Source organism: Stegostoma tigrinum, chromosome 7 (genome assembly GCF_030684315.1).
Source record: "Stegostoma tigrinum isolate sSteTig4 chromosome 7, sSteTig4.hap1, whole genome shotgun sequence".
NCBI lineage: Eukaryota > Metazoa > Chordata > Chondrichthyes > Orectolobiformes > Stegostomatidae > Stegostoma > Stegostoma tigrinum.
The window spans coordinates 79,451,906-79,469,177 of record NC_081360.1 but is presented as its reverse complement, the minus strand read 5'-3'; the positions used below and the strand labels follow the sequence as shown (position 1 = coordinate 79,469,177).

Here is a 17,272-nt window from a genome sequence, read left to right as displayed (position 1 = left end):
CTGGGTTTGGCCTCCTCCTGGGCCTGTCAGCAACACCCAAAATGTTTGGCATCCTCATTGATGGGTCTTCTGTAGTTTGGGTTGTCTTGGCAAGACATGTGGTCTTAACAAGAGGTTTCTATGACTTAGTGGGGATTTGCATTTTATCAGGAAGGCTTTGAGGTTGTCTTTTGCCTTTCTGGTAACCAATTGCTATGACAAAACTTAGTGTAGAGAGCTTGTTTAGAAACATAGAATCCCCACAGCGTGGAAGCAGGCCTTTTACCCAACAAGACCTCACTGACCGTCCAAAGAGCATCCCACCCAGACCCACCCCCCTACCCTATTCCTGCAACCCTGCAATTCCCATGGCTAATCCACTTAGCCTGCACATGGTGTATGCAAAGTAACATAAACTTTGATGCCATTTCCATTTCAGTTTAAGTGTGAAAAGTAAAGGGTTAAACTAAATTATGAAACTACTTCATAATTAAAGTGCCTGTTTTCTTTGTTCACGGCCCAAAAGCAAGCTGGTGGCAGCCAGCCATGGTGCCTGAGGTCTTTGCCAAATGTATCCTGTGTGCTAAGTCCCCAACTGATTTCTGTGGATACTGGACTCCGGAGTTCCCAAAAATCTCACACTGAACATGGAAAGCATGACTCGATTATCATCTACCATAGCCTGGAAGCAGACCATATGAGTGCTCAGCATTTTATTTAGTTTCATGCATTTTAAGTCCTCTAGCACCATCGTCTGACCTCCATCACATGTACAAGTCATGAAAGAGCAAAACATCCCAAAGTCTGCATCACTTATTCAATTAAGCAAACAAAAACAAAAGAACTGTGGATGCTTAAATCAGAAACAAAGCGACAAATTGCTGGAAAATCTCTGTCTGGCAGCATTTGTGGAGAGGAATCAGCCTTAGAGATTCAGGTCCAGTGGCCTTTCTTCAGAACCATTTTGTTTTTATTTCCATTTTTTCAATTAGCTAGCTACAAGGATTAGTGTAAGGTCTAGTCATTGCATCCCACCAGTAATGTAACATTGATTTTCTTGAAGAAATAGGGTTGTTAAGGAGTAACTATTTAAAATAGGTTATATCTTTCTCCTTCGTGATGGAAAGCAAAATCCACCTCTGGAAGATCCATAAACATTTATTTGTAACAGTCATTGCTGCTCAAGTTATTTTTCAATGTTTCAGATTGTTGGAGATGAATATGTAACTACTTCTGAGGAGTTGCTGAGTTGTTGAAGGTGAACACCTGGATGATGGCAGATGATAATTGAGCCATGCTTTTAATGTTCAGTTAGAGATTGGGTAGTTCGAATCATTTATCTACTCTGCAAATGGCCTGAGCTGATACTTACAGGAGAATCCCATACATCTGGAGCCTAAAATTCATGAAAAGTTAATCTGCTCATTAAAGTCTGCTTACAAAGCATTAAACCAGGAGCACACTTTAATCATAATAAGACCACAAGATGTAGGAGCAGAAGTAGGTCATCAAATTTGATCTAGCATTCAATGAGATCCCTTGGTCCAAAACAAAATCATGATTGCAACAAATTGAATAACAGTGGTGGACCCACAATATTTGTTGTAAAGGATGGACAGCCAAATTTTCTGAGGCATGGGACATAAAAGGTACTACATAAATGGAAATCTTTCTTTCTTCTCCTACATTACTTACGTGATCACAACTCAAAGGAGTTTTATTGGCCACAAACCACTTTAAGATATCTTGTGGCTGTCTTACAACCTTCTGATGGGAAGGGAATGTGGGGAATTAGATCCTCTCTTTATAAGCCCGTCTCTGTCAGTTGGAACAAATATTTATACTTTTAGCAGCCAGGCACTACTATTCAATGAGCATATAATTAGCTAAATTAAAATGAAGCAGCCAAAATACAAGGTTTTGTCAAGTGAAACAAAGAGGGATAGTATTACCTACGACCTCTGAAAAATTTAAAACCCGATTTCCAACACATCGGCTAACACAGGTTATGTGTCTTAAAATGAGTAGATGAATGGTTTATTGTTATGCGTATGTTAAAGTGACAAATACAATAAAACATAGTGAAAAGCTTCCACCATTACCATGATCACACACCATTTTGAATAATATAACAATAATGATTTTAAAACAAGATTCAGCTTGAACAGAGTCCCTAACCCTTCTGCCACCGCTTCGCCACTGCCGCCACCAGTGTCGCACCCAACCAACATTGAAGTTGCCAGTCCTCAGGTGTCATCTCTCACCACTGGCCAAAGTCACCTTTGCCAATGTAGCAGCTGATGCCAGGCCCTGTGCTCGCCTCTCCATAGCTGCCAGATTCCCACTCCTGGGTTCACCAGCCGTCTGGCCACTGTCTGATAGGGTCTCATTCTGGGCTTACCAGCCACCACTATGCTCCAGACCCTGATTAAGCTGCTACGTTACTGCCTTCCACTTATCTCAAAGCTGTTGTTGCCAATGCCGCCACAACAAAGCTCCCCCCAGAAGGTAAAAAGAAGAAAAAATGGTGAATAAAACGAGAGAAGAAGGAAAGCAGATGGAGTGGACAATCCTTAGGCTCAGGAACTCGGGCGCTGTCTATTCTGCTCTTGCCATCTTGATCTGAATTGCCAAAGAGAGTTTCTGGTACAAAGGATGGAAAAGGCGCTTGCATTTTGAAGTTTTTGGAGTCTTTGAAATGTTAAATTTTAAAACTGCCACCAGTTGATTATTCATTGACTTGTAGTGAAGTTCCTCAGTGAATGGGTGTTGTCCCATTCTGCTTTTTATCACAGGACAGACACTCCAATGTTGAGACAGACAGGTAGAGAGTGCTTAATTTACATGTATCTTTCTCTCAACCTTGCTGCTCATTAACCAAGAGGTGTGGATCAACCAGACGTTACAGATCTGTGTTTCAATGCATTTTTAAAATTTCAGATCAAACTTATCCCAGTTTACTCCTGGTTTCCTCAGCTTGGCTCAACCTGGTCAAGTGATCAGAAATGAGTATTACAAGAGGGCATAATTTTAAGGTGATTGGAGAAAGGTACATGGGACATGCCATAGGTATATTCAGTACACAGAGAGTGGTGGGTGTGTGGAATGTGCTGCCAGCAGTGGCAGTAGAATCAGATACATTAGGAACATTTAAGTGACTCTTGGATAGGCACATGGAGGATAGCAAAAAATGTAGGGTATGTGGGGTAGTTTGATCTTGGAGTAGGATAATAGGACAGCACAATATCGCGGGCCAAAGGCCTGTACTGTGCTACACTGCTCAATGTTCTATGATCACAGCAGCTATTTTAGATCTGTTTTTAAAGGGAAAGTACTGTAGTTTCTGGAAATCTGAATTAAAAACAGAAAATGCTAGAGAAAATCAGCAGGTCTGATGGCATTCATGGGGAGAGGAAAAGAATTAATATTTCAAGTCCAGGATGAATCCTCTTCAAATGAAAAATATTCATTTAAGACTCAAAATGTCCATTCCACTTTCTCTCTAGTGATGCTGGCAGAGTTTCTCCGGCAATTTTGTTTTCCAATTTAGATTGATATTTGCCCTCTTTTGAAAAGTAGCTTTTGTCCATGAACATTTCAGGTATTAAAATCAGAGATGAATATCTCATATTGATAATCAATGTGACAATCCCATAACAGTTGTGAAAGGTGCTATACAAATTTAAGTATTTATTTTCTCTCTCTCACTTAAATATCTGAGTCAGAAACAAAAGCTCTCAGATTCAAAAAATGCCAGGTTTTAGTGTTTCGTTGTTCTGATATATTTGGTACTGAGCACCAAGTCGCAGACAGGAAAAGAAATACTGACCATCAAGCAGCGAATCTTGCTTGTTTACAATATTTTGCAAGTGTTCAGCAAAACACACCCAGAAGGCATCTTGTGCCCACAAGAAATCGACTTCTGACGTTAATCAAATTCAAGAATTATAATGGATTGGTTACTTAAAACTATATTGAGACGGATAAACACAATGCAGTCTAAAACATGGAAAATATATTTGATTTCACTCCTTTGATGCAATGATGGTAGATATATTATTTAAAAGTAAAAACAATCCTCACTTTGTCCAAGTTGCATCAAGATGTATAACGTTAACAAGTCCCTGATGAAAATGTTTTTCTTTTCAACAAAAGGGGGTGGCACAGCAGCTCAAGGGTGGCACTGCTGCCTCACAGCACCAGGGACCCCGGTTCAATTCCAGCCTCAGGTGACTGTGTGGAGTTTGCACAAGATGGCTGCGTGAGGTTCCTCTGGGTGGTCTGGTTTCCTCTCACAGTCCAAAAAATGTGTAGATTAGAATGCTAAATTGCCTGTAGTGTCCAGGGATGCATAGGTTAGATGGATTAGCCATACAAAATGTAGGCTTATGTGGATCGGCTGGGGGGGGATGAGTTGGAGGGGGGGTTGCTTTACGGAGAGTCAGTGTGGACTTGTTGGGCCAAAAGGCCTGCTATCACACTTTAGGGATTCATTAAAAAAAATGGAAATGGCGTGTCCATTTCCTTTAACCCTTTAGGACAGACATCGAGTTATGCAAAAGGATTTTAAGTGCCAGTTTTAAACTTGTATACCAGAAATACCAAATGCCCAACAAGATATACGGATGAAAAGGCAGCTTTCAGGATGTGGGCTCTTAGCCTTGTTAATGATCAATTATAGATATTGAAAAGAATGTTGAAAGAAGAATAGCAAATCAGGAACTCAGTTTACATTAATATCTTGCTCATATCCAGATGTAAATAGCCACCTTAGAAAAATCAAAACTTAGTGGTATATTAATCTTGCATTTGTTGCCAATATTAGAACATAGAATATAGAACATTACAGCGCAGTACAGGCCCTTCGGCCCTCGATGTTGTGCCGACCTGTGAAACCAATGTGAAGCCCATCTAACCTACACTATTCCATTATCATCCACATGTTTATCCAATGACCATTTAAATGTCCTTAAAGTTGGCAAGTGTACTACTGTTGCCGGCAGGGCATTCCATGCTCTTACTACTCTCCGAGTAAAGAACGTCGCTCTGACTTCTGTCCTATATCAATCACCCATCAATTTAAAGCTATGTCCCCTCGTGCTAGCCATCACCATCTGAGGAAAAAGGCTCGCACTGTCCATCCTACCTAATCCTCTGATCATCTTGTATGTCTCTATTAAGTTACCTCTTAAGACCATAAGACATAGGAGTGGAAGTAAGGCCATTCGGCCCATCAAGTCCACTCCGCCATTTAAATCATGGCTGATGAGCATTTCAACTCCACTTCTCTGCACTCTCCCCGTAACCCTTGATTCCTTCTGAGATCAAAAATTTGTCGATCTCTGCCTTGAAGGCATCCAACGCCCTGGTCTCCACTGCACTCCGTGGCAATGAATTTCACGAGCCCACCACTCTCTGGCTGAAGAAATGTCGTCTCATTTCAGTTTTAAATTTACCCCCTCTAATTTTAAGGCTGTGGCTACGGGTCCTAGTCTCCCCGCCTAACGGAAACAACTTCCTAGCGTCCACCCCTTCTAAACCATACATTATCTTGTAAGTTTCTATTAAATCTCCCCTCAACCATCTAAACTCTAATGAGTACAATCCCAGGATCCTTAGCCATTCATCATATGTTAAACCTATCATTCCAGGGATCATCCATGTGAATCTCCCTGGACACGCTCCAGGGCTAGTATGTCCTTCCTGAGGTGTGGGGCCCAAAATTGGACACAGTATTCTAAATGGGGCCTAACTAGAGCTTTATAAAGCCTCAGAAGCAAACCGCTGCTTTTATATTCCAACCCTCTTGAGATAAATGACAACATTATATTCACTTTCTTCATCACGGACTCTACCTGCAAGTTAACCTTCAGAGATTCCTGGATCAACACTCCCAGATCCCTTTGTACTTCTGCTTTGCGAATTTTCTCACCGTTTAAAAAATAGTCCACGCTTGTATTCTTTTTTCCAAAGTGCAAAAAACCTCACATTTACTCACATTGAATTTCATCAGCCATTTCCTGGACCATTCTCCTAAACTGTCTAAATCTTTCTGCAGCCTCCCCACATCCTCAGTACTACCTGCCTGTCCACCTATCTTTGTATCATCGGCAAACTTCACCAGAATGCCCCCAGTCCCTTCATCCAGATCATTAATATATAAGGTGAACAGCTGCGGCCCCAACACTGAACCCTGCGGGACACCACTCGTCACCGGTTGCCATTCCGAAAAAGAGCCTTTTATCCCAACTCTCTGCCTTCTGTCAGACCACCGAACCTCAATCCAAGCCTGTAGCTCACCTTGAACACCATGGGCCCTCACCTTGCTCAGCAGTCTCCCGTGAGGCACCGTATCAAAGGCCTTTTGGAAGTCTAGATAAGATAACATCTACTGGGTTTCCCTGGTCTAACATACTTGTTACCTCTTCAAAGAATTCTAACAGGTTTGTCAGGCACGATCTCCCCTTACTAAATCCATGCTGACTTGTTCTAATCTGACCCTGCACTTCCAGGAATTTAGAAATCTCATCCTTGACAATGGAATCTAGAATTTTACCAACTATTGAGGTTAGGCTAATCAGCCTATAATTTTCCATCTTTTGCATCGATCCTTTCTTAAACAAGAGGGTTACAACAGCAATTTTCCAATCATCTGGGACTTTCCCTGACTCCGCTGACTTTTGAAAGATCATGACCAAAGCCTCCGCTATTTCCTCAGCCACCTCCCTCAGAAATCTGGGATGTAGCCCACCAGGGCTAGGAGATTTATCAATTTTTAGACCTTTTAGCTTTTCTAGCACTTTCTCTTTTGTAATGCCTACCATACTCAACTCTGCCCCCTGGCTCGCACTAGTTGTTGGCATTCTACTCATGTCTTCCACTGTGAAGACTGACGCAAAGTACTTATTAAGCTCTTCAGCTATTTCCTTATCTCCCATCACTAGCCTTCCAGAATCAATTTGGAGCAGCCCAATGTCTACTTTTGCCTCTCATTTGTTTCTTATGTATTGAATTCTAAATATTATTATGTATTATAAATATTACTAGCTAGCCTACATTCATATTTGATCCTCCCCTCCCCTTTGCTCTCTTTGTTATCCTCTGTTTGTTTTTGTAGCCTTCCCAATCTTCTGATTTCCCAACGCTCTTGGCCACTTTATAGGCTGTCTCTTTTTCTTTGATATATTTCCTGACTTCCTTTGTCAGGCACGGCTGTCTAATCCTACCCCGGATAATCTTTCTTTTCTTTGGGTTGAAACTCTGTACTGTACTTAACCTTCTTCTTTCTGACAAAACAGCCTCAAGTCCCTCAGCTTTTCCTCATAAGACCTTCTCTCGATACCAGGCCACACCCTGGTCAATCTCCTCTGCATCCTTGCCAATGATTCCACATCCTTCCTATAATGCAACAACCAGAACTGTATGCAATACTCCAAGTGTGGCCGCACCAGAGTTTTGTACAGCTGCAACATGGCCTCATGGCTCCAAAACTCAGTCCCTCTACCAATAAAACCAAACACACCATATGCCTTCTTAACAACCCTATCAACTTGGGTGGCAACTTTCAGGGATCTAGGCACATGGACACTGAGATCTCTCTGCTTATCCACACTACCAAGAATCTTACCATTAGCCCAGTACTCTGTATTCCTATTACTCCTTCCAAAGTGCATCACCTCACACTTTTTCACATTAAACTCCATTTGCCATCTCCCAGCCCAGCTCTGCAGCTTATCTATGTCCCTCTGTAACCTGCAACATCCTTCTGCACTATCCATTCATCCCAGTTTTATACTAGGCTTGATGTCTTTATTTGTTCAAGCAATATGGTTGCCGCTGGCTAGGTCAGTATTTATTGGCCATCCCTATTTAATCATCTAGCAAGCAACAATTTGATTGGAGATAGTCAACATGGATTTGTCAAGCGCAGGTTGTGTCTCACAAACCTCAATGAGTTTTTTGAGAAGGTGACCAAGCATGCGGATGAAGATAGGGCAGTTGACGTGGTGTATGTGGGCTTCTGTAAAGCTTTTGATAAGGTTCCACATGGTAGGCTATTGGAGAAAATACGGAGGCATGGGATTGAGGGAGATTTAGCAGTTTGGATTAGAAACTGGCTTTCTGTAAGGAGGCAACGATTGGTGGTTGATAGAAAATATTCCGCCTGGAGTCCAGTTACTAGTGGTGTGCCTCAAGGACCTGTTTTTGGGCCACTGCTGTTTGTCATTTTTATGAATGACTTGGACGCAGGCATAGGTGGATGTGTTAGTAAGTTTGCAGATGATACTAAAGTTGGTGGAGTGGTGGACAGTGTGGAAGAATGTTGCCGGTTGCAGGGAGACTTGGATAAACTGCAGAGTTGGGCTGAAAGGCGACAAATGGAGTTCAATGCGGATAAATGTGAGGTAATTCACTTTGGGAAGAATAATAGGAAGGCAGAATACTGGGTCAATGGAAAGATTCTTGGTAGTGTGGATGTGCAGAGGGATCTTGGTGTCCATGTACATAGATCCCTGAAAGTTGCCACCCAGGTTGATAGTGCTATTAAAAAGGCTTACGGTGTTTTAGGTTTTATTAGTAGAGGGATTGTGTTCCGGAGCAGTGATGTCATGCTGCAAATGTACAAAACTTTAGTGCGGCCACACCTGGAATATTGCGTGCAGTTCTGGTCGCCCCATTACAGGAAGATGTGGAAGCATCAGAAAAGGTGCAGAGGAGATTTACCAGGATGTTGCCTGGTCTGGAGGGAAGGCCTTATGAAGAAAGGCTGAGGGACTTGGGTCTGTTCTCATTGGAGAGAAGAAGGCTAAGAGGGGATTTAATAGAGACATTCAAGATGATCAGAGGATTAGATAGGGTGGACAGTGAGAGTCTTTTTCCGAGGATGATGACGTCAGCTTGTATGAGGGGGCATAGCTACAAATTGAGGGGTGATAGATTTAAGACAGATGTCAAACGCAAGTTCTTTACTCAGAGAGTGGTAAGGGCATGGAATGCCCTGCCTGCCAAAGTCATGAACTCAGCCACATTAGGGGCATTTGAACAGTCCTTGGATAAGCATATGGATAATGATGGGGTAGTGTGGGGGAGGGGCTTAGTTGGTTCACAGGTTGGATCAACATTGAGGGCCGAAGGGCCTGTTCTGCACTATATTGTTCTATGTTCCTTGCACTGTACTGTTCTATGTTCTATTTCTAATCAAATTTGAGTGCGAGCAGCAGCGGAGGTCAGACGAACCCGGAAGACTGCAGCTAAGTTAAGGCAGTTTTTTAAAATTACTTACCAGTAGCGGGCAGCAGTGTTTTCTTTTTCACAGAAGGAGCGGGAACAGCGGAGGAAGTGACGAGGACCAGAGGGGCAGCCGGGAAGGAAAGCTGTGACCATATATATCAGCAAGGCGGCTAAACCCGAGACTCTACAACTGTCGTGTCTCCCACCCGCCCTCCTCCTCCAACCTAGTTAATAAGGTAAGGTTCATTCTAAACTTTCTCTATTGAATATAAGTTTGTTATTAATTTTATAGCAACTTGAACTAAGCTTTCTACTTTAGTACTGAGTGGGTGTTCAGATAAGTGGGGTATGGATGCTAGGGCAGTTGCTTGCTCCTCCTGCAGAATGTGGCAGTTGGGAGACATGGCACATGTCTCCGCTGGCTACATCTGCGGGAAGTGCACCCAACTCCAGCTCCTTGAAAACCGTGTTAGGGAAATGGAGCTGGAGCTAGATGAACTACGGATCATTCCGGAGGCAGAGGGGGAAAGTGAGAGGAGTTACCGGGAGTTGGTCACTCCTAAGGCTCAGGACAAGGATAGATGGGTTACAGTTAGGGGGAGGAAAGGGGACAGACAGACAGTGCAGAGATCCCCTGTAGGCATTCCCCTGAGCAATAAGTATAGCGTTTTGGATACTGCTGGGGGGGATGACCTACCAGAGGAAAGCCGTAGTAGTCAGTTCTCTGGCACTGAGCCTGACACTGTGGCAAAGAAGGGAAGGGAGCAGAATAGAAAAGTACTCGTGGTAGGGGACTCGATAGTTCGGGGAATCGACAGGAGATTTTGTGGTCAGGATCGGGATTCCCGGAAGGTATGTTGCCTCCCTGGTGCCAGGGTCCGGGACGTCTCCGATCGGGTGTATAAGGTTCTAAAAGGGGAGGGCGAACAGCCAGAAATCGTGTTACATATTGGCACGAATGATAGAGCCAGAAAAAGGATTGAGGATGTAAGAAGTGATTTCAGGGAGCTAGGATGGAAGCTGCAAAGCAGGATGAACAGTGTACTGTTCTCTAGTTTACTACCGGTGCCACAAGATAGCGAGGCGAGGAACAGGGAGCGGACGCAGCTTAACACGTGGCTGCGCAGCTGGTGTAGGAGGGACGGCTTCAGATATGTAGACAATTGGGATGCCTTCTGAGGAAGATGGGACCTGTACAAGAAGGACGGGTTGCATCTGAACTGGAAGGGGACCAATGTCCTGGGTGGAAGGTTTGCTCGAGTAGTTCGAGAGGGTTTAAACTAGTATGGCAGGGGGGTGGGAACCTGAGCTGTATACCGGAGGTGAGAGTTGATGCAGGTGAGGCAGTAGCAAGAGGTAGACCAGCTAATGGGAAGGATTTTCCTGGGAAGGAACCAAGGGATCAGTTAAAGTGTGTTTGCTTTAACGCAAGGAGTATCAGGAATAAAAGTGATGAACTTAGAGCATGGATCAGTACCTGGTGCTACGATGTTGTGGCCATAACAGAGACATGGGTTTCTCATGGGCAGGAATGGTGGCTGGATGTTCCAGGGTTTAGAACATTTAAAAAGAATAGGGAGGGGGGAAAAGAGGAGGGGGTGTAGCACTACTAATCAGAGAGGGTATCACAGCTACAGAAGCTTCCATTGTCGAGGAAGATCTGCCTACCGAGTCAGTATGGGTGGAAATTAGGAAGAGCAAGGGAGCAGTCACCTCGTTAGGGGTTTACTACAGGCCCCCCAATAGCAGCAGGGAGATTGAAGAAAGCACAGGTCGGCAGATTTTGGAAAAGTGCGGACGTAGTAGGGTTGTTGTAATGGGTGACTTTAACTTTCCCAATATTGCTTCGAGCAGAAGATTTGAATGGAGCTGTTTTTGTAAGGTGTGTTCAGGAGGGTTTCCTAACTCAGTACGTTGACAGGCCGACGAGGGAAGAGGCCATTCTAGACTTGGTGCTCGGAAACGAGCAGGGGCAGGTATCAGATCTTGTGGTGGGAGAGCATTTTGGTGATAGTGACCATAACTGCCTCACATTCTACATAGCTATGGAGAAGGAGAGGATTAGGCAAAATGGGAGGATATTTAATTGGGGAAGAGGAAACTATGATGCGATTAGACATGAGTTAGGAAGCATGGACTGGGAGCAATTCTTCCATGGTAAGGGCACTATAGACATGTGGAGACTGTTCAAGGAACAGTGTTGCGAGTGATGAATAAATATGTCCCTCTGAGACAGGCAAGAAGGGGTAAGATAAAGGAACCTTGGATGACGAGAGCGGTGGAGCTTCTCGTCAAAAGGAAGAAGGTAGCTTACATAAGGTGGAGGAAGCTAGGGTCAAGCTCAGCTCTAGAGGATTACAGGCAGGTGAGGAAAGAGCTCAAAAATGGTCTGAGGAGAGCCAGGAGGGGGCACGAGAAAGGCTTGGCAGAACGGATTAGGGAGAACACAAAGGCATTTTATACTTATGTGAGGAATAAGAGAATGTTCAAAGAAAGAGTAGGGCCGATCTGGGACAGCATAGGGAACTTGTGTGTGGAGTCTGAGGAGGTTGGGGAAGCCCTAAATGAGTTTTTTGCTTCTGTCTTTACGAAAGAAACGAACTTTATAGTGAATGCAACCTTTGAAGAGCAGGTGTGCATGCTGGAATGGATAGAGATAGAGGAAGCTGATGTGCTGAAAATTTTGTCAAACATTAAGATTGACAAGTCGCCAGGCCCGGGCCAGATTTGTCCTCGGCTGCTTTGGGAAATGAGAAATGCAATTGTTACGCCATTTGCGAAGATCTTTGCATCCTCACTCTCCACTGGAGTCGTACCTGAGGACTGGAGAGAGGCAAATGTAATTCCTCTCTTCAAGAAAGGAAATAGGAAAATCTCTGGCAATTACAGACCAGTAAGTCTCATGTCTGTCGTTTGCAAAGTGTTAGAAAGGATTGTGCGGGATAGGATTTATGACCATCTGGAAGAGCATGGCTTGATCAAATGCAGTCAACACGGCTTTGTGAGGGGCAGGTCATGCCTCACAAACCTTATCGAGTTCTTTGAGGATGTGACTAGAAAAGTTGATGAGGGCCGAGCTGTGGATGTGGTGTATGTGGACTTCAGCAAGGCATTTGATAAGGTTCCCCATGGTAGACTCATTCAGAAGGTCAGGAGGAATGGGATACAGGGGGACTTAGCTGTCTGGATACAGAATTGGCTGGCCAACAGAAGACAGCGAGTGGTAGTAGAAGGAAAATATTCTGCCTGGGAGTCAGTGGTGAGTGGTGTTCCACAGGGCTCTGTCCTTGGGCCTCTACTGTTTGTAATTTTTATTAATGACTTGGATGAGGGGATTGAAGGATGGGTCAGCAAGTTTGCAGACAACATGAAGGTCGGAGGTGTCGTTGACAGTGTAGAGAGCTGTGGTTGGCTGCAGCGGGACATTGACAGGATGCAGAGATGGGCTGAGAGGTGGCAGATGGAGTTCAACCTGGATAAATGCGAGGTGATGAATTTTGGAAGGTCGAATTTGAAAGCTGAGTACAGGATTAAGGATAGGATTCTTGGCAGCGTGGAGGAACAGAGGGATCTTGGTGTGCACGTACACAGATCCCTTAAAATGGCCACCCAAGTGGACAGGGTTGTTAAGAAAGCATATGGTGTTTTGGCTTTCATTAACAGGGGGATTGAGTTTAAGAGTCGTGAGATCTTGTTGCAGCTCTATAAAACTTTGCTTAGACCGTACTTGGAATACTGCGTCCAATTCTGGTTGCCCTATTATAGGAAAGATGTGGATGCTTTGGAGAGGGTTCAGAGGAGGTTTACCAGGATGCTGCCTGGACTGGAGGGCTTATCTTATGAAGAGAGGTTGGCTGAGCTCGGACTTTTTTCATTGGAGAAAAGGAGGAGGAGAGGGGACCTAATTGAGGTATACAAGATAATGAGAGGCATAGATAGAGTTGATAGCCAGAGACAATTTCCCAGGGCAGAAATGGCTAACACGAGGGATCATAGTTTTAAGCTGGTTGGAGGAAAGTATAGAGGGGATGTCAGAGGCGGGTTCTTTACACAGAGAGTTGTGAGAGCATGGAATGTGTTGTCAGCAGCAGTTGTGGAAGCAAGGTCACTGGGGACATTTAAGAGACTGCTGGACATGCATATGGTCACAGAAATTTGAAGGTGCATACATGAGGATCAATAGTCAGCACAACATTGTGGGCTGAAGGGCCTGTTCTGTGCTGTACTGTTCTATGTTCTATGTTCTATGTTCTATATTGCCTGTGACTTAAATTCATATCTGTTTTGACAAAACTCTTCAGATCCATAAACCATAGTTCCTCAAGTTGATCATTTCTTTAGGTTAACTGGGAAACAAACCTATCAGCAAATGCTATTTTTTAAACGCAGAAAGCAATGTCATTCGAGTTTTATTAATGTTGAGATGCAGCCAGCATGCATTAGAAGTGATATGCTGCATTCTAACGATCCAAAAGGTTCTGTCTCTCTTTCTCTGGCATCTTGAATCCAATAGAAGGATCAGCAGAAATAGAATGATCCTTTGGAAGCCACTTCCTGGCCTTGACAATGAAACTCCTTCTTCCACCTTCATTGGCACCTTGATGGCTACTCTGGCAATCCCGCCCCATCTCTAACACCACGGCTTCAATGATAATCCTTGCATCAGCCTACTGCAGTACAACAGTAAATACTTTTTTAAATGGGACTGCCATTGTTGGAGACTTGCTGGCCTGAAACGCTGCCATCTCCTCGGGAATAGAACATGTGCTCTGAATCAGCAAGTCCAGAACGGAAATGTCCCCAGAATAACTCTGACGACAGCCAATGGGCTGGTTGGGACTTAATCCTTATTCCCTCACGGTGAGGGTTCCTACTGTTTCTCCAGTCACTGGCAGGTCACTACCATGACTATTAAATTCTGACCATGGTGTAAAGTTTATAAATTCCAGATTTCAAATGTCTTCACAAATTCAACAGTTTGAAAGAAAAGTGTGTGCATAAGTTGAGACCTAATATGGAGGAAATCAGAAACAGGGTTGTCTTATGGTGAAAGATTAAAACTGATCTGCCAGCACTGGTAACACCTCCATACTCTCTACACCGGCTTCCTTTGTCACTGCTTGTGCTGCCACTGCTTCACCCTCCTGCTAAGGAAGTAAGTAACTGGACAGTTGATTAACAAAATAATTAGATCAGTAGCTCACACATATTCAATGAGCATCTGTAAATCACTTTTTGCAGTGTTCCATATTGAGCATGGGGAAAATAAAGAAATGTCCTCAAATATGTCGAGTTTTTCACAACCTCAAGAAGTCCTAAAGTGCTCAATTGTCAGTTAAGTGTTTTTGAAATGAAATTCCTGTTTTCTTGTAAGAAACATGGTCAATATCTACCCAGTAAGCTTCCTCAAACAGAAAAGATTATCACCAGATTATCTGTTTTTGCAATCTTGATTGAAGGACAAATAGATATCAAGTCTCCCAAGGTCTTCCTCAGAATAGAGCATTAGGGCTTTTTACATCTACTTGAGGGGGAAAATGGGTTTCAGTTTAATGTCTCATCTGAGAGATGGCACCTCCAGTAGTGCAGCATTGTTTTAACACTGCACTCCTTAGATAGTCACAACATAAATTTCCAATTCTCTGATGTTGATTTGGCCGTGTTCAGACCACCTTTTGATTATACTTGTTTCTGTTTCTATTGATTTCACAAGGCTTGTAACATTTAAAGATTTTCTTTGTTGTATACAAACATTACTTTGACCACACAAGGAAAGCTAAGTGAATGCACATTTATTATGCAAAATGCTGACAATCTGATCCAAATAAATACCAGTGTGAAACCGGGACACTAATTTTAAACATAACACCTGAGCAATTGCTCCACCATTATGCAAGAAAATCATTAGACAAAGAGACAGAAAAAATAAATTGGTGTGGTTTGAAGTAAATGACAATGCATAATCATTACCATAATCAAGCTGATCTTAAAAGAGAGTTAAAACACCTATCTAAATGTATGAAGCTGTAATCACTCAATCTTAAATAGTAGATACAGTTGTAAACAAGTTCTAGACAATTACCAACAGATATCACACATTCCATTCATGGATTCACTAATTTACTGATTGGTTAAATTTGTTTATCAGTCCTTATTTTATGGCTTGTGGTATTTGACTATAACTCCTTCAATGTATGTAAACTAAAGCATCTGTAATGGGGTTAGATCCATTAAATGCAGTACTTAGGCTCTTTTTACTGTGTTTTAGTAAACACAAGAACAGCCTAAGTGATTGAGTAAATTCCACTTATCACATAAATTAAGGTTTACTGTCTAATTTGTTTATACGTCTCTGTTATAGCTTTCTCTTTGCTGTCACTGAAGCTTGGACTGATTAGTTAAATTATACAAAATGTAAGGTAAACTTCATTTGAATACATATTCAAATTCTGTGTCCTGACATTGCTAACTGGAAATAATCCTCCACATCACAGTACTGGCCTAGAAATGCAGTTAATTTTAATTCATTCCATTTGTTTTTGACAACATTTTAGCAACGATGACTTTTTGTTGACCCTGACAGTTCCTGCTAACTTGTTCTAAATACAATGCACTTTTTATTATACCTTATCTGGATTTTCTTATGTTTAAAAGAAGTATTTGACCTGAGGCATGATGGCAGTAAGCAGTAAGAGCACATGTTTCATAATCTCAGTGTCCCAGGTTTGAGTTCGGTGACTGCTTAATAACCAATCTGCCAGCCTTTCCACCCACAAGCTACAAAGTCTGATAAGTCCAATTGCCCTGATTCTGCAGTAACTCTGAAATGATCTGCGCCTGTGATCTCTGTCATGTAAACTCTTTCACGATATATACAGCAGAATTTATCCATCTTGTACTTGTCAGTTTTATTGGTTACAGACTTGGAACATGTCAGGTTTATTATTTTCTTTCAACAAAAAAAAGTTCTTGATAAACTGCCTTGCTCTAAATTCCAAATTGCCGGAATTGAATTGGGTTCAGTGGTTTAAGCTGTCCTTTACTATTGCTGAAATTTCAGCCAGGTATTATTTCAAACAAATCAGCCAGGCTCAATCATGATCAAATTTGTCATCAGATTCTAAAAAGGAAAGGCTCTCTATGGGCATGCTTTCAGTAGCCATGAGGAAAAAAGAAAATGTTGACAGCGTTTGACTGGTGTCACCAAAAGCACATTTCTGTTGGTCAATCATTAAACAATGTTATGTTTTGCACTCACCAACGAGATATACCTTGACTTGCACAAAAAAATATAGCTCACCTTCATCATTTCAGAGAGTCAGATGATATCCAGTTGACAAGTAAATGGCAATATTTTCATCAGTCAAGCTATGAAGCGAATCTGTTGCCCACCCCAGTGTGAATTTGGTGGTGGTGGCATTTAGTTAGACAAGAGCTGCCTTGTTTTGTTTTAATTTGACTTAATTATCTAATCAACCTGTTCAAACATTTTATAACACACCTGTAGAGCAGGTGAAACTTGAATGCAAGCTCCTCAGTTCAGGGGTAGAGGTTCAGGCTTGTGGGCAACTTTCCTGCCTGTCTACCAGTTGAGGCCCTGAAGTGGACAATTACTGCCTCTGGTCAGCCAGAAGCTCTTGATGAGCAGGAGTTGTGTTCCCTATGATCTTTGATCTTGACTGAATACCTGACTTGTTGAGTGCCAGAGTGACACAAGATGCTACAGTCCTCAAAAAGCAGCAACACAGGAAACTTGCTGGCTCTCTGCCCAGCAATTGAGGCAGTCATCACTGTCATAAGATTCCAAGTAGTATCATTTTTGTTCTCTCGCTGCAAGTGAGATGTAATCCTGCCATATCATGAATGACTGAGCTTTTGCAATGACCAGTACTGTGAGAGGGACTCAAGCACTTGTGACAATGTAAGTTTGAGGTTGTACTCGATAGTGACTGCTTCAGAATTTCCCTGGGCCAAAAAGTAACGATGGTAAGCAAAATCTTTAAAGTCTGAGAACCTGTATCATCTTCCTGGCCGAGTCATCTTGCATCATGCATGCTTTCTC

The 17,272-nt window shown here is 42.8% G+C and overlaps 1 protein-coding gene across 2 annotated transcripts in view; it reads right to left on the bottom strand.

Annotated features, from left to right (window-relative positions):
• The window catches only part of LOC125453778 (rho GTPase-activating protein 15-like), a 729,405-nt gene that overhangs the window by 535,006 nt on the left and 177,127 nt on the right, over nt 1–17,272 (bottom strand). The window lies entirely within an intron of this gene.